The 20,477-nt window shown below is 44.0% G+C and overlaps 1 protein-coding gene across 1 annotated transcript in view; it reads left to right on the top strand.

The window, feature by feature from the left end:
* TAB2 (TGF-beta activated kinase 1 (MAP3K7) binding protein 2) overlaps positions 1-20,477 on the top strand; it is a 118,887-nt gene that overhangs the window by 4,705 nt on the left and 93,705 nt on the right. Inside the window, exon 2 of the mRNA XM_025195067.1 lies at positions 3,603-3,705. The gene's annotated coding sequence lies outside the window, so the exon portion shown is untranslated. The remainder of the gene's footprint in view (positions 1-3,602; positions 3,706-20,477) is intronic.

Genomic DNA, 20,477 nt, shown 5'->3' with positions numbered 1-20,477 from the left:
CCGCCTTTTCCCCTCAACAGACCTACCAGCTGGTCTCTGCTCTTCAAGCTGCCAGGCTTGCATACCAACAATTGGATCAGTATTGGCCAATATGGCTCATTAATAAATGACCATCAGTATCAGCCCGAAAAATCTTTATTGTGCACCCTAGATTGCTTCAAAAACTTGTGATCGTGCTGAATACAAAATTATTCTTTTCCAAAAGTTCATTGGGTGTTTGTACACTCTGTTTTCAAAAAAAAAAAAAAAAAAACAACCAAAAAAAGCAGCTAACATATACTTGCATAGCTTTTCAGATTTTTCCATGCCTAAATTGCATTAGTTTTTCGCTCACTGTAACTGTACCTACTGTAGGAAATATTTACAAGTGTCTCTTCACAAAAGTGGAGTTAACTTTGGTACCTGTAGATTGTGGGGCTCTGAACCACTTTTAGCACTATCTTGAAGTATTGATGACATGATAATAAGTGATAATAACAAGCAATGTCAGGTGATTGTTAGAAACTGATTACATTTTAATGTAATTGCATTGATAGATCGCCTTTTAGAATATAAATAAATTGACCAAAAGATGGTGAATTTAAGGTTTGTGGTGATAAAAGTCCAAGTGATTTAGTACTTAGCCCCCAGGTCTAATTCCAGTTTTTCTGAAATGGATTATGTAAATCTGACTGGCCAGCAAAGGTTTAAGCTGTGATGAACTACGCCCTTGTCCCAGGGGCAGGGCTTAAAGTCTGTACGTGCATAGAGGGTTGGAGGATGAGGCCTGGCAAGGAATTGTGGTGAAGCAGTTCCTTTTCCTCTGCAAAAATTAGGTTTTGTTTTTCATTTCCCAGGCTTAAGGCATGGAGTTCTCTCTGGGTTCCCCTTCTTCGGGGGGGAGGGGGGGTGTGAATTGAGGGCCTGCATGCAGAGCCAAAAAAAATCCGAATTGTGGGCTGCAGGAGTAGCTGTTGCTTCACCAGGGAATTTTGGGTCTTCCAGCCTCCTTTGCAGTAGGTAGAATATTGGCAGCAGCTGATGAGAGAGAGAATGTTGAGTACCTGCCTTTTACATAAGAAATCCTCTCTTGAAGGGAAGGAAAGGATACCCTTTGTTTCCAGATATACAGGGAGAGGAAGCTGGAAGTGGAGACATCAGTTCCCATGCTCTTATGCATACTAGCTTGTCGTCTTTCTTTCCTTCCAATGATGCAGGCCAGGTTTATGCTTCAAAGACAGCTGTGCTGACAGGTCTTGAGGATGTGAAGAGGTGTGATCCCTGACTGACCTAGGTGTGTTTGCAGTAGCTGCCAGTACAGGTGTAGTTGCCCAGGCAAGACCATGCTTCTAGTGGTATAGTTTGCATTGCTCACAGATTTACTATATCAGAACAAAGCAAAACTCCTGATATAACAGCATCCACATAGGAAAGCCTTTGCTGGTATAGTGAAGTATTGTAGGGTTAGACATAGCTGTAGCAAAATGACTACTTTGATATTGACATCTGTAGCTGGCCAGTGGCTGCAATATGTCCTGAGGTCCCCTTCCAATCCCAGTGCTCTGGGGGAGGGAGGGCAGCCTGCTGTCATCCCATGCGTAGATCTGGGGGCCTGCACCCCCCCAGGAGGAGTCTGGAACAGGCCCACCGCCCTCCCGGGGGACACGGGGCCCCTGGATCTGTGTGCAGGATGACGGCATACTGCCACTGCCGGCTGGGGCCGGGGTCAGTGCCAGCACCCAAGTCTGGTTGGCTCAGCCCGTGTCGAGCACCAAAAACCCAGTGCTGGTGCTGACCCCAGATAGCAGCAGCAGCAACCTGCTGTCATCCTGTGTGCAGATCTGAAGGCCTGCACCCCCTGTAAAGAGTCTGGCACAGTCCTGCAGCCCTCTGGCAGGGTGTGGACCCCCAGATCTGGGTATTGCGATGACAGCAGGCTGCTGCTGCCAGCTGGGACCAGGGGCAGCACCAGTCTTCCTAGTGCTTGGAACAGGCTGCGCCACATGCTGGTCCCACCCAGCAGTGGCAGCCTGCTGTCATCCCGCATGCAGATCTGGAGGCCCACGCCCCCTGGGAGGAGTCTGGTACAGCCCCGCAGCCCTCCCAGGGGGCATGGACCCCCGGATCTGCATGCAGGATGACAGCATGCTCCTGCTGTCAACAAGTGATATAAATTTTGCTTTGAACAGTTTGAGGTGCAGTTTCACAAAACCCCCAGCACCTATCTCCTTGAAACTTGGCAGGCTTCATGCTGTTGGAAGGGGCTACCATCCCTGCAATTTTCATCTGAATCAGCCAAAAAATGACAACGGTATTTTAGTGATTTCCCCATTATAGTCTATGGCAGAATCTCTGAAACAGCGTTGAAATTCCGAAACTGTTTTGGCTGAATCTATTCAGGACAGTGATCTGAAACATCGAGTCGCTGTCCTTCTGAACTATCCGAATCCAGATAGAGCTGTTTCACACAGCCCTAAAATTAAAGAATGGGAACCGGGAGATCAGAAACCTGATCACTTGGCAGAACCAGGGAGCTGTGGGGCTGGGAGACGTAGGGGGCTGGAGAGCTGGAATCCCAAATCCAGCAGTGGGTGTGAGGGTCTTGTTGTGGCAAGGGTACCCCACCACTGGGATCCCAGAATACATTGAACTTCCCCTCTTCCCCACTTGCTGGAGCAGAGGGGTATAAGGGAGCTAAGGAGCTGAAATCCTGCCTTTTTGTTGTTGGGGGCATTGCTAGGGGTTTTGCATGGGTGGGAAATGGTTAGCAGTGGCCAGGGTGCAGGGGCCCTATAACTGCACAGTCTGGCAATCAGCCCTTCCTCCTTACCCATGAAGGATGTGGGGAGCAAAGCACTGTGGGGATTATGGAGGACCTGTGGGTCTCCTGTCCCTGTGCAGATGTAACAAGAAGTGAAGCTTTCTAAATGGCTCTCATTAAAAGAGGTAATATTTTGGAGCTCTTTTAACCAGTTTTGGAATGCTTCAAAGGGCATGTACGTCTGTACAGCTGGTCCTTTGAACATTTCAAAGGCATTTGAAATGCTTCAGCTATTATGTCTGCCCATAGTCAAAGTTGCAGCTTTTAAACAGTTGCATAATGCTGCACTAAATGCACGCAGGGGTGTGATGGGCACATCAGGGGTGCATGTGTATGGGTGTGATGGGCAGTTAAGGAATCTTGTTTTTCATGGGTGATGTTCAGTCTCATATTTCTATGGCAAGGAGAAGGAAATAATTTGTTCTGGGCCTGCTGGCTTTGGTTTCATTGGCCTGTTTTATTATACAAAATAAATTAACATTTTATAAACACTAGTTTCTTTTGAATAATCATAACATAACTAAACTGTAGATTATTTAAGTTGTTCCAGGAGGAGGGTGCTTGAAATATCCATTTATTTGTCTCTCTATCAACACAGATTTTGAATCTCTTCCAACTATAAATTAGCACATTTGTTGAAATCAAGGTGGAAAGTATCAGTGGTTTGTCTCTTTCTAAATCTCCACACGCAGTGATAGTGCATGCATAGTTGAATGCAGTTTTACTTGGCTGGCCTGGTTGCATCTTTGTTGGAACTTTTTCAGCATTATTTCTTTTCTTTTTTTCTTCCTGTTTTCTGTAGTGCTTCCCATCACCACAAGATGATGCAATGCCACATCACCACATTACTTTGAGACCTGTGACCAAGACCACCAAAACTGGTGAGCTTCTCTTCCTGTTTTGATGTACGTCAGTCGCTCTTTAACGAAGTTGGGGGACATTGGGAAAGTTGCCTTCTTGTTGGTTCATATACTTTCTGAATTAATGCATTTTTGGAAGAAAAGCATTCTGGTATTTCTCACAATGTTGATGAAAATAATTGTAAATGTTCAGGTGTTCTTGATTTCTTCACATTGTAGCTGCTATTTGTAGTGACTTTTCTGAGGTAGTTTTGCATGGCAGAGGGTCTGAAATTGAAGTTTGAACTCCATGCTTTCTTTGAAATGGAAACACTGGGTCAACAAAAATAGGTTGGGCTTAACACTACATACATTTTAAGAGGTGGGACATGTAATAAGTGAATGATCTAGAGGCATTAGGCAGACTTGCCAGCAGAAAATGTTGTAAATAGGATATGGTTTTCTCAGGTGTTTAAAGCATGTGGCTGCATCTGCTAGACATGAAATATCTGCTTGCCCAGGTTGAGTAGGAAGCTTTCCTAAGTGACGGACATCAGCTTCTGTGGAATCTAAGCTTTAAGAGGAAACAAAAGTTTCTGTTTATGAGTACAAAGATAACTGATCAAATGTGAAAGGAGGATGTGGTGTTACTTATTTGCACTAATCTAGCTTTGAGAGATTGCAATAGGGTGGAAGGTGAAATTGACAAGCTATGTCAGTTTCATGCCTCCTATTAGGAGCAGTAGGGAGGCATTCTGAACTTGACCACTTATCAGTTTCACCCCTTTGCTGATTGACAGAGAGCATGGGCACCTGAACAAATTACTACAAGGTAAAAGAGGGGAGAGATTTGTAGCATGTCGGTTGCTCTGCAGTAGCTGATTGTGTCAGGTATCTGGATAAGGTTGTAGCCATATTGGTCTAGAGGCAAAAGGAATCAGAACTCATAGTAGAGGTGATATCTTTTATTAGACCAACTAGATTTTTGCGAAAGAAGTAACTGATTGTATGTATTAAAACTTTAATTGAGGGGTAAGCTGCTGAAGGCTAGCTTTCTTTTCCAGGGGTAAGACCATGCACATGGACACTTGGAACAGCTGGCATACCCCACCCTGTTTTACCTTGTAGTAATGCATGTATGTACGTATACCTAAAAACTTAAACAAGACTGGGTCAAGTCCTGAAACTATTCCAGGCGAGGAAGACTTAAAGGTAGAGATCTGGTGAAGGAATGCACCTGACAGTAGTCATAAAGCAAAGGGAAGTGAAGCAGTGTGCTACAGTGCAGCAGAGAGTGGAAATAGTGAACTTTTTCCCTTACAATACCTAAAGATGGTAGGGGCATTCAAACATTACCAGTTTCTACTTGGTATATATCATATTGAAAATGAGGCATCATCAAGCAGGGTTCAGTGGCTGTATCTTGGAATCCCAGTAACCTGTTTTGAGCAACAGGAAAGGGGCTTAGCTTTTTGTAAGACATGAGCCCTAAATGTTGACACCCTGCCTCTTCTGTTTAGGAGTAAAATTCTAGCCCTTGTATTATCAGTGAAGCTAGGTTTTCATCCTTGGTTATTAACTAGTAGGAGACCAGCACTACCAAGCAAGAAGGGAGATTATCCTCTCATTTTTTAAAAAGACACACCCCTCTGGAAATACCAGAAGATTTTTGTAGGGTGGGGAGGGAAGGTTCAGTTAAGCCAAGAGATGCTAAGCAGGGCTAGGGGAATACTTTGCAAAATTACTCAATTTTCTGTTTTCTTTTGCAGTATTTGATCAGTTCTGCAACTGATTACGTGTATACGAGTGTTAAATGTTACTAGGTGAATTCGGTGAATAATATAACTAATGTGATATTTAGCCATATTGCAGAATTAAACTTTGAACACTGTATTTTAAGCGTATCTTGTCAACTTCAGTTCTTAAATCCCTGATCTAATACAGGTATTTGTATATGTAAAAATAGTTTAGAACTTCATTCTTGTTTGAGTGGATACTTTAAGACTAATTAAACCTTATCTGGTTTCCAAAAAATTGACTTAAGCTGTTTCCTGGCAGAGGTAACTAGCTGTGTTAGAGCCTTAATGAGTTTAAACTCAGTTTTTCTTGTGGCTTTTTGGTTTTAAGGAAATTCCCTGTGACCTTGAGCATCTTGAAGTCAAAGTAACACCTAATGGTGTTAGCAGAGTTGATGGAGCTGCAAGCTTCCTTCCTGTTAAAACTGGCCAGCAGACCAGTCCAAACTCTAGCTTGTGTTGCTTCAGCGTAGAGCCAATGGCAACTCTGTGGAATGTTTTTTCCACTCTCCATCAATGAGTAAGGAAGTACTTGCCAACACAAATGAGATCTTGAAATCTGCAACTTGACTCTGCAGAGTATAGTTCTCACACTGAAATAGGTCTTTAGCCAGAAAAGTAGACGGGACTAGGAGTATACTAGTACAAGTCATTGGAAAGATGTTTTTCTTAAAATATATTGGGAATTGCAAAGGGCAAAACAGTATTTCATTCATCACTGTGTGACCACAATGACATTCCCTGTTTCTGTCATAAGGACAGGTCCTCACTTAACCATGCTAATGAACATGGTAAAATGCACATAATGGCTTCCTAAGCTGTATGAAATCAGGACTTTACAAAAGCTGGTTCTCATTTTACATCCTACATTTCTAACGTAACTTCTCTATACATTGATCAGTTAATGTTTATGAATTGTTTTTTGACTAGTGTAATTTAATTAATTTTAAATTATCTTGGTAGAGGTATAGCTTTGCAGCTTTACTTTTACTTCTCAACTTACCAAGGGCTCAGTATTTGTTCATCTTACCTGTACCAACGTAATGAAAAAAGCGTGTTACTGAAAAGAATAATAAACTACTTTACTTTATGGTTCATTTCAGGGGGAAGAGGGAATGAGAGAACTTTACTCTTACAACAGAATTATAGCATCAAGTTTTATTCATACTTATGTTTTTACCAGTTTTTTTTTGAAGTCCACAGTTGTTTTTAAATTAGCCCCACCCTTAACAATTTAGTATTTTTGCAGGAAGAGTGCTGGAGAAAATTAGTGAAAATTTGCATCCTCCTCAAACATGAAGTTAAATATAATAGTTACAAATCCCATACTGCTTTATCTGTATAAAATAGGTAATCTGCTTTTCTAAAAGTTCTTTGAATTTTGTTAACAGAGAATCTTCTAGTTTTGTTACAGATACAGGAAATACAGTATCTATGAGGGGGTGAGGGGGTGTGGCAGTGGTGACTTGGTGTCCCCAAAAGTATCTTGGTTTAACAAGAGGATATAAGCAAGCATCAGAACAGCAAGCTGTAACCCAGCATGGAAACCTGATAACAAAATTACCTCTGTCAACAGTGCAACTTAAAACCCCAACTCCAAACAGTCTCACAAGGGCCCTTTGGGGCAAGAATCTTCACCTTGTACATAGCCCAAGCTGTCCCAGATGGCACAAGGACTTCCACAGTCACACTGACCTCATTAACTTCTGCAGCCTTTTTAGTGCTATTCACTCAGTTCCTGCTCTGTAGCTGCAGTCAGCTGCTTCCTTTGCTTGGGTCTCCTCCATGGGCAAGTTGATCCTTCTTTCAGCTGCACTCAGAGCAGGCTCCTCCACAGTCTCCCTGAGGCCTCTTTCATTGGTACTTGGAGCTTATCAGGGAGCACAGTCTGCTCCCTGCTCCAACCTTGCTGGCTCTAGGCAAAAAGACCCCCATGCTGCAGTTCCTCTTTTCCACCTCTCCTCCTGTTACTCCTCAAAGCAGCCAGGAGTTTATAGTTCAATTTGGGTCTGGCTTTCCTGGGCTTGGAGTGGCCCCACCCCTCTGTGCTTGCCCGCTCATAAGTCAGGGGTGGAGGTTGTACACAATTTAGTATTTTTGCAGGAAAAGCACTAGAAAAAATAAGGATGAGTGAAAATTTGAATCCTTTTCAAATACGAGGTTGTAGTTACAAAACCTTTGCCACTTTATCTGCATAAAATTGATCCTCTACTCTTCCAAAAGTTTCTTCGATTTTGTTAATGGAGGATCTTCTGGCATTGTTACAGATACAGGAAATATACTATCATTGTATATAGAAAACATCCTGACCCCACCAGCTTTTCTTTTTCACTCTGAAAATGCCATTTTTCATAATTTGTTTCCTGTGTCCCTTTCCATGTTGGTGATAGATTATTTGAGAGAGGCTTTTTCTAAAGATCATATTTGCAGGTCAGATGGATTCCATGATTATACTGCTATAAAATCCATCCTTACTGGAAAACTGCTCCAGAATCTAAAATTACATTTAAAAATAGTTTTTTAGGCTTTGTAGCAAAAGAGAACCATCCAAATAAGGAGAGTATAAAGTGAGGCATAGTTGTCTCCCTGAGTGTACATACAACATGAAATAATTTTTGGAAGCTTGAAGTGTTCCCATTTATGACAGCATGGTATTAGCACTATAGAATCTCAGCAGTTTAAATGTGAACATTGTTAACTGTTTCACTACATATCATTTTAGTTACCTAGTATGATTATTTCACAAGTTAGCTATGAAACCTCCTTGGATAACAACAGTTTCAGATGTTCTCACAATCAAAGTCCTTAAAGATAGAAATGTGTATTACAAATACAAAAGGATGCACTAAAAATACAAAGGTGCTGTGTACAGAAATGTATATTGAGAAATGTAGCCATCATGCACTGATTATGTTCAACTCGGTACTCAACTTGCTCTGGAATGAATTAAAGGCACTTCTTTTGATTACAAAGCTCTGAATAGTCTGGGACATTGCTAACTCTATGGGTGGTTAAGTAGTGGAGGGATGGTGGAATCTCAGGGCATTTTACATGTGTTGGGACGCAGTGCCAGGCACTTTTAATTAGCAAGCTGTGCTAATTAAAAGTGCCCACACATCCTGGCACTGAAAAAATGGTGACGGGGTGCTTTGAACTAAAGCTCATTGAATGTGTTTTATTTCAAAGCACCCCACCATCATTTTTTCAGCATGGAGATGTGTGGTGATGCTGATGCGCGTGACATAGAAGACTGCCAGAGTGCTTCAATTTCTGTGCTCCAGTGGACTTGACCAATCAAGTCTGCTCTGGATTTCCAGGGTTGGAGTTGGCTCTGTGCACGTTTGTAGGAGCCCTCAGTCATTGAAGGCTTTAAGTGCAGGTTAAAGTACTTGACTGGGATTTTTTAGGCATTGATGTTCCTGCATTGAGCAGGATGTTGAGTCTCTTGCGGTCACTTCCAACCCTACTTTTCTATGATTCCACTTGAGATTAAGGATATGTCTTCATTGCCAAAAAAAAGTGCATTTACAGATATAATTAACAGGCTCTTGTGATCTAGTTAAAAAAAACTTACTAGAGATGAGGTGTAGTGGTCATTTTCCATAATGTAATTAATTATGGAGAGCTACTTAATGTATGGTGCTACTCATAATTTAGCTTGCCTAGCATCAACTGTACATAGGGTTTTAATTGAAGATAAACACACACACACACACTCTTTTTTTAATTAGATGCTGAAAAATTACACAATCCATCCAGCACAAGGACAAAATTATTCAACAGCTGAAAGAAATGTAGACTTGTGCTAAAACGAACTGAAAATTGGTCATTAAGATCACCTGCAGGTAATTGACAAGACTGCTTTGCCATTTTAGTGGATAACTAATGGTCCAGAAAAAACACCTGATTTTTTTTTTTTAAAGCAGCATGACTACATTTTTCCCCCTTTTCACATGTTTGACTTTGTCTCCCCTTTTCCTTGACCCAGACCCTCATCGGTTCTCCAGTCACTATAGTCTTCTGGCAGAAATTTAAATGCCTCTTGTAAAATACTGGTAACAACATTGGTGTGTGCTACAGTTCATTCTCTAATTGGAATGACTAGGTAGCTTTAATTTAAGAAGTACAGCATATATATATTTTAATAACCAAATAATGAAAATGCAGTACAGGTCTGTCTGAATGTATCTTCTGGGCTATTTTAGTGCTGCTGCATTTCTCCAGCCTTACTTTGTAAGGAAACAAAGGTCAGTTGGTCACACTCACAAATGTGCCCATTTAAAAAACAGTTGGGTTTAAAGCCTTCTGCAAATCCTGCTGCTATGGGAGATTTAGAAGTTTTCTTTTTCAGTTGGCATGGCAGCAAAAGAGGCTTCCAGGATAGACAAGAGTAGTATTTAGTTGGCATACAAGGCCATATAAAATGGCTATATTTTCAAAGTAAAAATCTTGGGTATCTTGGAAGGCCTGGGGATTTAGGCAAATGTGCACTAATTTTGAACAGAGGTAGCGAGAAAAGGGGACGCACTGTTCTTGAACTAAGTAACTCACCTGCACTGGAAGTGTGATTATCCTGTTCAGTCTTGGTTTGTGTGTATTTGGGAGGAAGGGTCACTGATGTAGTGCAGTCGGTAGAACAAGATAATAACCTATGACAAGACTGGTGGAGATGTTTTGGGGGTGTTGTTTTTTTTTTTTGTTTGGTGGCCATCTTGCGAGGATTGTGACTAAACTGCCTCCGTTTAAAAAAAAAAAAAAAAAAAAATAGTAATTGGCGGGGCCTGGAGAAAAACTGCTCTTACTTTGTTTTATTGTAGGTGTCAAATGGGGTGTCAAAGCATGTAAGATAACAGAACTTTGAACTCATTTTCCAAGGTGCAGAGAGCCATATGCTTAGCCTTGGGTTTCTTCCCTGTCCTGGGTCTCACCAGTTCTTGGCCCCCTTACTTTCTGGGCTCTTGCTTCCATTTCTCTAGGATGGAAGGGTTCTACCATAATAAGCAGATCAGGGTCATTTCCTTCCTCTTTCTTCTTCCTATCTTCCCTGTGTAACAGTCTGTCTTCCTATAATGCACCTTCCACCGTTTGTGTTGCCTCTTCACATGCTGTGCCTCAGTTTTCCTGGGTCACAGTCTTTTACACTTTTTCTAATTGGAAGTGTGTGCACAGCAAGGGTGGAGGTAATGGATGCTTTACTAAAACTTTTCTGGGCTGCTGTTGTGTGAGCTGCATATACTTCAGCACTAGATCTTTCTTTTATATGTTCCCCTGAAGGCACCAGTAGTCCAAGTTGCTGTTCCTCTTTCTCACAGCTGCCAGAAACTGTCTTCTGGTGGGCCACTTAAGAAGTTTTGGTGAGCTGTCGAGGGCCATGCACATTAAAGATGGATATCATTTTCAGAAGATATCATTTTAACAAATTATAGATAAATCATAAACTAAAACTCAAACATCTGTTATCACATTTTAATTGTATTTAAAAAAATAGCTCTTTTTTCCTGAGTAGTGTATATAGAGGCAGTTTGCATTATAGCTCAAAATAAAGTCCTAGTCTTACATATGGGGGGGAAAGGCTGATCCTATGTCCCAGGAGCTGGCTGGAGGTGGGGGGAGGAAGGGAGGGCAGGTGACTCATGGAGCAGAGCTCATCTGGGCAATGCAGTGCAGGTATGGTCTTACACCCCGCCCCCCCCTTCCATCTTGTGGCTGCCCCAGCGGTGTTCTGCATGGTGCCATGCCCTGCCCACTCCTGCCCAAGGTAGCTCATGCCATGCTCCCACTCACACCCACTGATGGGCCCCGTCCAGTGTACACAGCTTCACAGAGGGGCTGCTTCTGGTGCAGCTTCAGCCAGTTGGGTACTGTTCAGCTTCCCCTGCCTCTGGCGGCTAGTTTTCCTCCTGCTGCACTGCTCCAGGTAGCATGGGGAAACTGTGGAGATGTGTGCTGGGCACCAGACGCCCAGCTAGGCAGGAGGAAGGAGTGCCCATAAGTAACTGCTCATAGCTCCAGGCAGCTGGAGGGGATGGAAGAGGGGCAGGATCTGGAGCCCTGCACACTAGGGCAAGAGCTGCCTGGTTGCAGCTTCTCCCCTCCCACACCTGGCTGGGCATATGGTGCCCAGTACGCATCCCTGCAACTGCCATCACTTTCCCGTGCTACCTGCTGTCTGGAGCAGCACAGCAGGAGGAGGAGGAGCTTCTGGAGGCAGGGGAGCTCAGCAGTATGCAGGTGGCTGCAGCCACACCAGGAGCAGCCCCACCAGAAAGCTATGCACACTGGTTGGGACCAGGGCCATTGGAGGGAAGGATGTGACCCCTGCAAAGCACCATGGGGCAGCTGTGGGCCGGATACAACAATTAGTGGGTGCCTGCCTGTGGGCCAGATCCAATCAGTTGGCAGGCCAGATTCAGCCCGTGGGCTGTATTTTGCCCATCCCTGCCCTACTTCCTAACTTCTATGAGTGCAGCAAGAAATTCAAGGCCCCTTTGGGTTATATCTGATACTTAACCTTGCTTTTTTGTCAAGGTTAGTATATGGTCTTTTTCAACCTGGAGGGAAGTAGGCAGTGGAGTCCCCTGGGGCTCAGTCCTTGGGTCTGTACTGTTCAGTTTCTTTATTAGTGACTTGGATGACGGGGTAAAAAGCAACCTGTTTAAATTTGCTGTTGATACCAAGATTTGGGGTGAGGTGGGCACGCTGGTAGGGAGGGACAGATTATAGCAGGACCTGGACAGGTTACAGGGTGGGCTAATGAAAATAGGATCAGTTTCAATACTGACAAGTGCAGGGTGCTGCACTTGGGCAGTGGGAAGCAGCAGCACACTTATAAGCTGGGAAATTCCCTTCTTGAGACAACGGTGGCAGAAAGAGATCTTGGAGTCATTATTGACTCCAAGATGAACATGGGCTGACAATGCGAGGTCACAGTCAGGGCTAACCGTACCTTGTTGTGCATCCACAGATGCATCTCAAGCAGGGCCAAAGAGGTGATCCTCCCCCTCTATGCAGCATTGGTCAGGCCGCAGTTGGAGTACTGTGTTCAGTTCTGGGTGCCGCACTTCAGGTGGACAGCATTGAGAGGGTCCAGAAGAGGGCCACCCGCATCATCCGGGGACAGCAGGGCAGACCCTATGAAGAGAGGCTAATGGGACCTTAACCTGTTCAGCCTTCGCAAGAGAAGGCTGAGGGGGGACTTGGTGGCCGTCTATAAACTCACTAGCGGGGACCAGCAGGGTTTGGGAGAGACCATGTTCCCCCTAGCGCCCCCCAGGGTAACTAAAAATAACAGCCACAAATGGTTAGAGAGTAGGTTTAGACTAGACATCCGAAGGCACTACTTCACAGTCAGGGCGGCTAGGATCTGGAACCAACTTCCAAGGGAAGTGGTGCTGGCTCCTACCCTGGGGGTCTTTAAGAGGAGGCTTGATGTCTACCTGGCTGGGGGCATTTGAGCCTGGTTTTCTCTCCTGTCCAGGGCAGGGGGTTGGACTTGATGATCTACAAGGTCCCTTCCGACCCTACTTCTATGAATCTATGAGGAGAAGTCAGGGCACTTGTGCTGTTTTAGGGACAGGCTCCGAGTGTGAGTTTTTTCTCTTTCCTTCTTGCATCTTGGGTCATTACTTACAGAAGGAGTGGAGGAATGGGTAAATATGATCTCTTGCATTTGTTTCAGACAGCTGAAGCAGCCCATAAGCTGTTGTAAGACAGGGAGCCCTTGTGTGTCTTCATCAGGAAGACAGTATCGTGTGGATCAGGGAAGAATCATTCTGCATTGCCTGAATCCTTCATATTGAAAAGAGCTGATGAGAGATGCAAAAAAGAAATCATTGAGCAGTGGGGAAGAGGTTCCCTTAGTAGCTGCTGTGGTTTACATGCTGAAGAAAGAGGAAGGAGGTTAAATGACTTAACTAGTGGTGAGCTGACTCCATCCTCACTTGGTCCTGCTGCATTAAACCTGAATCCTATTTTGGTGGGATATAGGGCATTTTGGTTCCTGCACTTCAGATTACCAGGTTCCTGAAAGTAGTGGTGTGTTGTTTTTTTTTTCCCTTTCTTACAATCTTCATTTAAATTGTATTCATCACTACAGTTTGTTTTAACCCATTTTACTTCCCTTGATACTCTTTTAGCTGATGTTGCTGTAGCTGCCAAGTGTATTTGTACAAAAACACTTGTACAGTGAAAGGGGAGGAAATTAGTTTGAGTATGTGAGCCTGCCAAAGCAAACTGAATTATAGAAACATGGGTTTGCTTTCCAGTGGCCCAGTATTAATTAACTATTGCCGTCTTTAAGAAAAGTGTTAGTTAAAGTCAGTAACATTTTAAATTTCAAGATTTATTTCATTTCTGGATTTCTGGGCATACCTTGAGTCACATACTTGATTATTACAATCTGACATTAATTCAGAAATAAACTACAATAAAATCTGCACAAGATTTAAGATCTGCATCGTTCAGAAACTTCTTTAAAATAACCTTTCTTTTGCCTGTATCCTGTCCCTCTTGATCATCAACTGAATTTTAAGAGGCTGTTGCCTCCTTGTTGTAATTTAAATGCTTTGGTTTGACATATTTTCTGTCCTTTGAAGAGAAAATACCATATTATATGCATACATACACCCTAGAACAAAACAGACATCTTGTTTTTTGAAAGGCAGAATGAAGAAAAAGATCTTTCTTAGTTATGGCTGCATAGATCAGGGGTGGAACCTAACCTTCAGATGGCTTGCCCTCCCTTTTCTGCTTAACTAAAGCAGAAACCCTAAATGCTGCTGGAGAGTGGTCTCCATGGGTGGTTCTGTAATTTGAAAAAGAATTAGAGTTGCCAGGTCTGTGAAATAGGAGTCAGAGATGGGGAGCAGCTAGCAGACAGCAATATTGCCCTAAGAGAGGTTAGTTTTATTGGTGGAACATCAAGACAAATGAGAAGGTGAGGCTATCATTAAGACCTGTGGAGCGAAGAACAATGAGTCATTAAATCAACTGGCTCCCTAAGCTGCCTAAGTAGTTTCATAGTTGGTAGGGTCGGAAGAGACCTGAGCAGATCATCAAGTCCGACCCCCTGCCACTAGCCTCTCTGACTGTGAAGTAGCGCCTCCTGATGTCTAGTCTGAATCTACCCTCTGCCAGCTTATGACCGTTATTTCTAGTCACTCCTGGTAGTGCTCGAGGGAACAGGGACTCCCCCAATGCCTGCTGGTCCCCCCTGACCAGTTTGTAACAGGCCACTAGATCCCCCCTGTTGTGGAGGCTAAACAGGTTTATGTCCCTTAGCCTCGCCTCATAGGGCCTGCCCTGCTGCCCTCTGATCATGTGGGTGGCCCTCCTCTGGACCCTCTCAATGCTGTCCACATCCTTCCTAAAGTGCGGTGCCCAGAACTGGACGCAGTACTGCAACTGCGGCCTGACCAGTGTCGCATAGAGGGGGAGGATCACCTCCTTGGACCTGCTCGAGATGCATCTGTGGATGCATGACATGGTGTGGTTGGCCTTCCTGACCGCGTCCCCACATTGTCGGCCCATGTTCATTTTGGCATCGGTAATGATTCCAAGATCCTTTTCTGCTTCTGCACTGACGAGAAGGGAGTTCCCCAGCCTGTAGGTATGCTGCTGGTTCTTCCTCCCCAGGTGCAGCACCTTGCACTTGTCAGTGTTGAAACCCATCTTGTTCTCATCTGCGCACCCCTGTAACCTGTCTAGGTCCAGTTGCAGCCTATTCCTCCCTTCTAGCATGCTCACATCCCCCCCACATCTTAGTGTCGTCAGCAAATTTGAACAGGGTGCTTTTTACTCCCTCATCCAAGTCACTGATGAAGATGTTGAGCAGCGCGGGTCCAAGGACCGAGCCCTGGAGGACCCCATCGCCCACATCCCTCCAGGTCAAAAATGACCCATCCACCACCACTCTCCGGGTGCAGCCCTCCAGCCAGTTAGCGACCCATTTGTCTGTGTAGGTGTTGACGCCACAGTCCCCTATGTTTTTTAATGAGAATTGGGTAGGAGACAGTGTTGAAGGCCTTCCTAAAGTCCAGAAAGACTCTGTCCGCTGCTACCCCTGCATCTAAGGATTTTGTGACCTGGTCATAGAAGGCCACCAGGTTGGTCTGACAGGACCTGCCTCTAATGGACCTGTGTTGGTTGCCCCTAAGCATAATCTCCCCTGCTGGCCCCTCATTGTAAAATGTTGATAAAGAATTGTCCTTAATTTTTCCAAGTTGAAATAGCATATGTAAAAGGTAAACGTTTGATAAAGGTATCTCCTGAAATAGAGCCCTCAGTTATGTCAATTGAAAGTTCTTTTCAACAGAAGGAAATATGTTCCTATGATGGGGAAATGTGCCTTCCTAAAGATCCTGGAGAATGTAATTTTGAGCCCAGATATTCATAATAATAATAAAATACTTTTGGATTAGGACTAAATATTTTGGTTGAACTTCTTGTTTTATGCCTCATATCCCAAACTAATTTCATCCTTGTCCTGTGTTAAGGTTTTCCATTTAGCCTTTTGCTGAGGGAGGTAATTTAAGAATTTCTTCACCTTCATTATTTTAAGAGGTCAAGAGATTATAAAATTTCTTAATGAGGAGCATGTTTTAAATTATTCTGCTCTTGGCTACAAGGGCTGCGATTTCATGTGACCATAATGTATGACCTATTTGGGAGGCTTTGCTGTAGCCTTCACAGCTCTGTTATATTTTGTAAATTCTTCAGTACTAATAAAATTGGGTTTTGAATTCATTTAATTCATCATAAAAATAATCCCCATTGGGAGGGAGTGGGGATATTTTATGCCACTCTTGGGACCCCCACGAGGTGGACCCTGGACAGGAGTTCTGAAGCAGAAGCACTGGAGGCACATCAGGCTTTCTACGCTAGGGAATTTGGAACTACTTCTCAACAGGGTTACTGTTTAACAGTACCTAGTACAGCAGTACTTGGATAAAGATAAAGCCTCTAGATTTGCCAATTACAGCAATACTGCAGAAGTATTCTTCCCAGGCAGTGTATTGCTTTCTTGTGGTTACTCTGTGCAGAAGTTCAAACCTTTTCACATGACCTCAGTGCACTGAAGGAACTCAGAATCACATTTATCTTTTTGATATGATGCTCAGATTTTGCCCACCTCCCTCCTCTGATTCTTTAAACTCTAGTCCTCTCTGTCGGTTTCACTTCTCTTGCATTACCCTTGAGTGCTTCATCACCCATTCCCTGTCTGTCTCGTCCAGGAGACAATGGGATCTGTTTTCTCCCATTATCCAAATGAATTATTAGTATTCCAATAGCACAGTAATCCCGTATAATCATAGTATGCTGTTTAGAATAGTCTAAGTCAAGTGTGTTCAGTTAGTTCACCTTGAGGACAGCACATATTGCCTGGGAACACAAGGCCACAATAATGTTTTCCTTCTCAGGCTGAGAAATCACCCATCCTTCAGGGTCACGTAGGTAGTTTTAACATGAACATTTTCATGATGGGATCCATCATTATTTAAAAATAATGTACACAAAGTTTCTGAATGCAATAGAAATAAAACAGAAGCAGTAAGAAATTGTGCCCAGTTTCAGCCTACTTCCAGGTACCACTATGCTCAAAAGGTGCTGTTAGGCTTTTGACTTGCTTTGAGCATGTTACCAGCGCTCTTCTTACTGTCGTCTTGGCTTTTCTGTTCCTTTACCGTCTGTTGTCGACTGTGACACACCCTGGTTCACCCACCAGTATCCAGCCTCCACTGTTTGCGTTTACACCTCAGGGAAACCCACTAATATATGACTCAGTACCTCCCCTGATCTTCCTTTGTGGGTCTTCATTTATATAGCAGCTTCTAGTGTTTTAAGCTAACGTAAACAAAAAGGCATTCAACTGTTGCGGTTCACTTTGAATGGAAGGTGTTTATCACACTGTTGCGGTTCACTTTGAATGGAAGGTGTTTTTCCCCCCCACCAGCTTCAGTGAAATGTATGACTAGCCAGCACATTTGTTGGGAAATGCTCAATCTCATATTTGGTGATTCCCAACCAGGTTGCCATGGCACCCTTGGATGTTACCGTGCAGTATTACCACTGTTACATTTGCAGATATCTTCACGTGATTCCCAAGATAAACCCAGGTATTGATGGTCTTTCTGAGTTCTGTGCAACAAAAGAATTGCTATTATTTTTCTGTAGTCAGAAAAGAGGGCCCAAGCTAAGAACTGGCATTTTCCAAAGGGTACCTAGAGTCTAACAAGGGGTGCCTTGAATCAAAAAGGTTAGCTAACCACTGCTGTAGTTTAACAATAAATATTTTGAGCGTATTTTTTATCCTAAAACTGCTTGCTAGGTTTTGGGGGGGGGGTATATTTTTTGTGGGGGGCAGAGGGGAGAGCAGGAAGAGGTGGTTTTGGTGACTCCCCTGGTCAACATTGAGCTAGATTAAAATAAGTAAAGAATGAGGGAGATCAAGGCAAGAGTTTGCTCTGCTTTTCTTCTCAGAATGTCTCCAAGGAGACATTCTCTGCTGACTTCCTCACAAGGCTCAGACAGAAGCAGTCATACTTACAGCAGGCCATCACTAGGGCTCCTGTAGCTTAAGGAAGCAGGCACTGGAGCAGCCAGAACTGTCTCCTCCTCTTTATGATAGAAGTAAGTGGCCAGCAGAAGAGCAGTTGTAGCAGAAAAGGGACAAGCCCCTTGAAGCACTTCTAGTATAAGGCAGTTGTTACTGGGACTACAGATGCAGGAACAGGAAGCAAAAGTGTCCCTACTTCTGGTCTAGTGGCAGGTCTGATTCAAACACCTCACTTGTCAAAAAATCACATGACTGAGTTAAAGGAATACACTTTAAATTCATAACATGTCATCTGTGCATGCTGGTTAAGTGTATAATTTGCCTCACTGCACAATACCAAGCAGGTTTCGGTTTTTCCCTGTTGCTAACCATTGGCTATTCACTTAAGTGCGTAGCATCTTTTAGCCTGACTGTCTACTTTGTAATGTAATTGTGTGTTGGTTAACTGAATACTGATTGGCACCAGAAATGCTAAAGGGGAAACAGCTGTCAAAAGGTTATTATTAAAAGCCTTGAAACTGACAGGAGTGAGTCAGTTTTATGGCTGCTCTGAAATAACAGAAGCTAGTCGGTTTCAAGGCTGCTACTGGTCTTGAAAATGAAGGAGATTTAATCTTGAAATGGCTTAGCTCCCATCATTTTAAGGACTTCTTATTAGCAGACTTGAAACTGACTATTAGCAGCCTTGGAAATGATGAGCTAGTCATTTTGGGACAGTGCTGTGTACACAAGAAGTATTGCTTACAGCACTGTGAAGTGCCCTAGAATTAGCAGTCCCAAAACAGACCAGCTCCTATCATTTTCAAGGCTGCTAATAATCTGGTTCTGACTTGCTATTAGAAGCCTTGAAAATGAAAGGAAGCTAGTCATGTGGCTGTTCACACTACAGAGCTGGAAGCTCTGTACTTAGCTAGGGCTGCTTATGTAAAGTTTGTATAAGTCTAAGTAAGCGCAGAGCTGGTGGAGTTTTCAGTTGCAAGGCTTTGGACTAGAAAAGCATGTTCCCACATGCAGGGATGTGCGGCTGCTGCAGCAAAAATAGCAGCACAAATTTGTGCCACTGCTTCTTGCTGCTGTGCACACCCTCGTGCATGGGGTTGGTGCAAGGTAAATTGTCCTGGGTGGCCTAGGTGAGGGGCCAGCACCTCAGCAGCCTTACTTGGGGTCGTGGGAGCTTCCTGGGGCAGCAGGAGCGATCTGGGTGATCAGAACCTGGCCAGCAGCCAGTGTGGCTCTGCCCAACCAGACTTCTTTTCTAACAGTATGTATGACTTCTTTTCTAGCAGTATGTATGCACTGGGTTGTTTTTTGTTTTTTTTTGACACCAGGCTCTCCCAGTGCCAAACCCCACCCCGCCACACACACACACTGCTAATTAGCAGCATGACAAGCAAGTGCATATTTGCTGTGTGCAGTTTGTGGTGCCTCAGTCTGTTTTGAGGCACTGCAAACAGCTCATGCACACTCATCGGGACACACTCAAACAGAACATACTGTAGAATGCAAATTTTCTTCTTTATATAGTTACCCTTGAGGTGCATTGAAATAGATAAGAACATGGCAACTATAGGCCAGTCAGTCTCACCTCCGTCCTAGGCAAAGTCTTCGAAAAAATTATCAAGGCTCACATTTGCGGGAGCCCGGCAGGACAAATTATGCTGAGGGGAAACCAGCACGGGTTCGTAGCAGGTAGATCATGCCTGACTAATCTAGTCTCTTTTTATGACCAGGTTACAAAATGCCTGGACGCAGGAGTAGGGCTTGATGTCGTATACTTAGACTTCAGGAAGGCCTTCAATATGGTATCCCACACCATACTGGTAAACAAGTTAAGAGGCTGTGACTTGGATGACTACACAGTCTGGTGGGTGGCGAATTGGCTGGAGGGTCGCACCCAGAGAGTCATGGTGGATGGGTCGGTTTCGACCTGGAAGGGTGTGGGCAGTGGGGTCCCGCGGGGCTCGGTCCTTGGACCGATACTCTTTAATGTCTTCATCAGCGACTCGGACGAGGGAGTGAAGTGTACTCTGTCCAAGTATGCAGATGACGCAGAACTGTGGGGAGAAGTGGACATGCCAGAGGGCAGGGAACAACTACAAGCAGACCTGGACAGGTTGGACATATGGGCGGAAAGCAACAGAATGCAATTCAACAAGGAGAAATACAAAGTGCTGCACCTAGGGAGGAAAAATGTCCAGCATACCTACTGCCTAGGGAATGACCTGCTTGGTGGAACGGAAGCGGAAAGGGATCTTGGAGTCCTAGTGGACTCCAAGATGAACATGAGTGGGCAGTGTGACGAAGTCATCAGAAAAGCTAATGGCACTTTATCGTGCATCAGCACATGCATGACGAACAGATCCAAGGAGGTGATGCTTCCCCTCTATCGAGCGCTGGTCAGACTACAGTTGGAGTACTGCGTGCAGTTTTGGGCGCCACACTTCAAGCGGGATGTGGATAACCTGGAGAGGGTCCAGAGAAGGGCCACT

Source organism: Alligator sinensis, unplaced genomic scaffold, assembly GCF_000455745.1.
Source record: "Alligator sinensis unplaced genomic scaffold, ASM45574v1 scaffold786_1, whole genome shotgun sequence".
Taxonomy (NCBI): domain Eukaryota; kingdom Metazoa; phylum Chordata; order Crocodylia; family Alligatoridae; genus Alligator; species Alligator sinensis.
The sequence above is the reverse complement of the archived record's forward strand: the minus strand, read 5'-3'. Positions and strand labels throughout refer to the sequence as shown.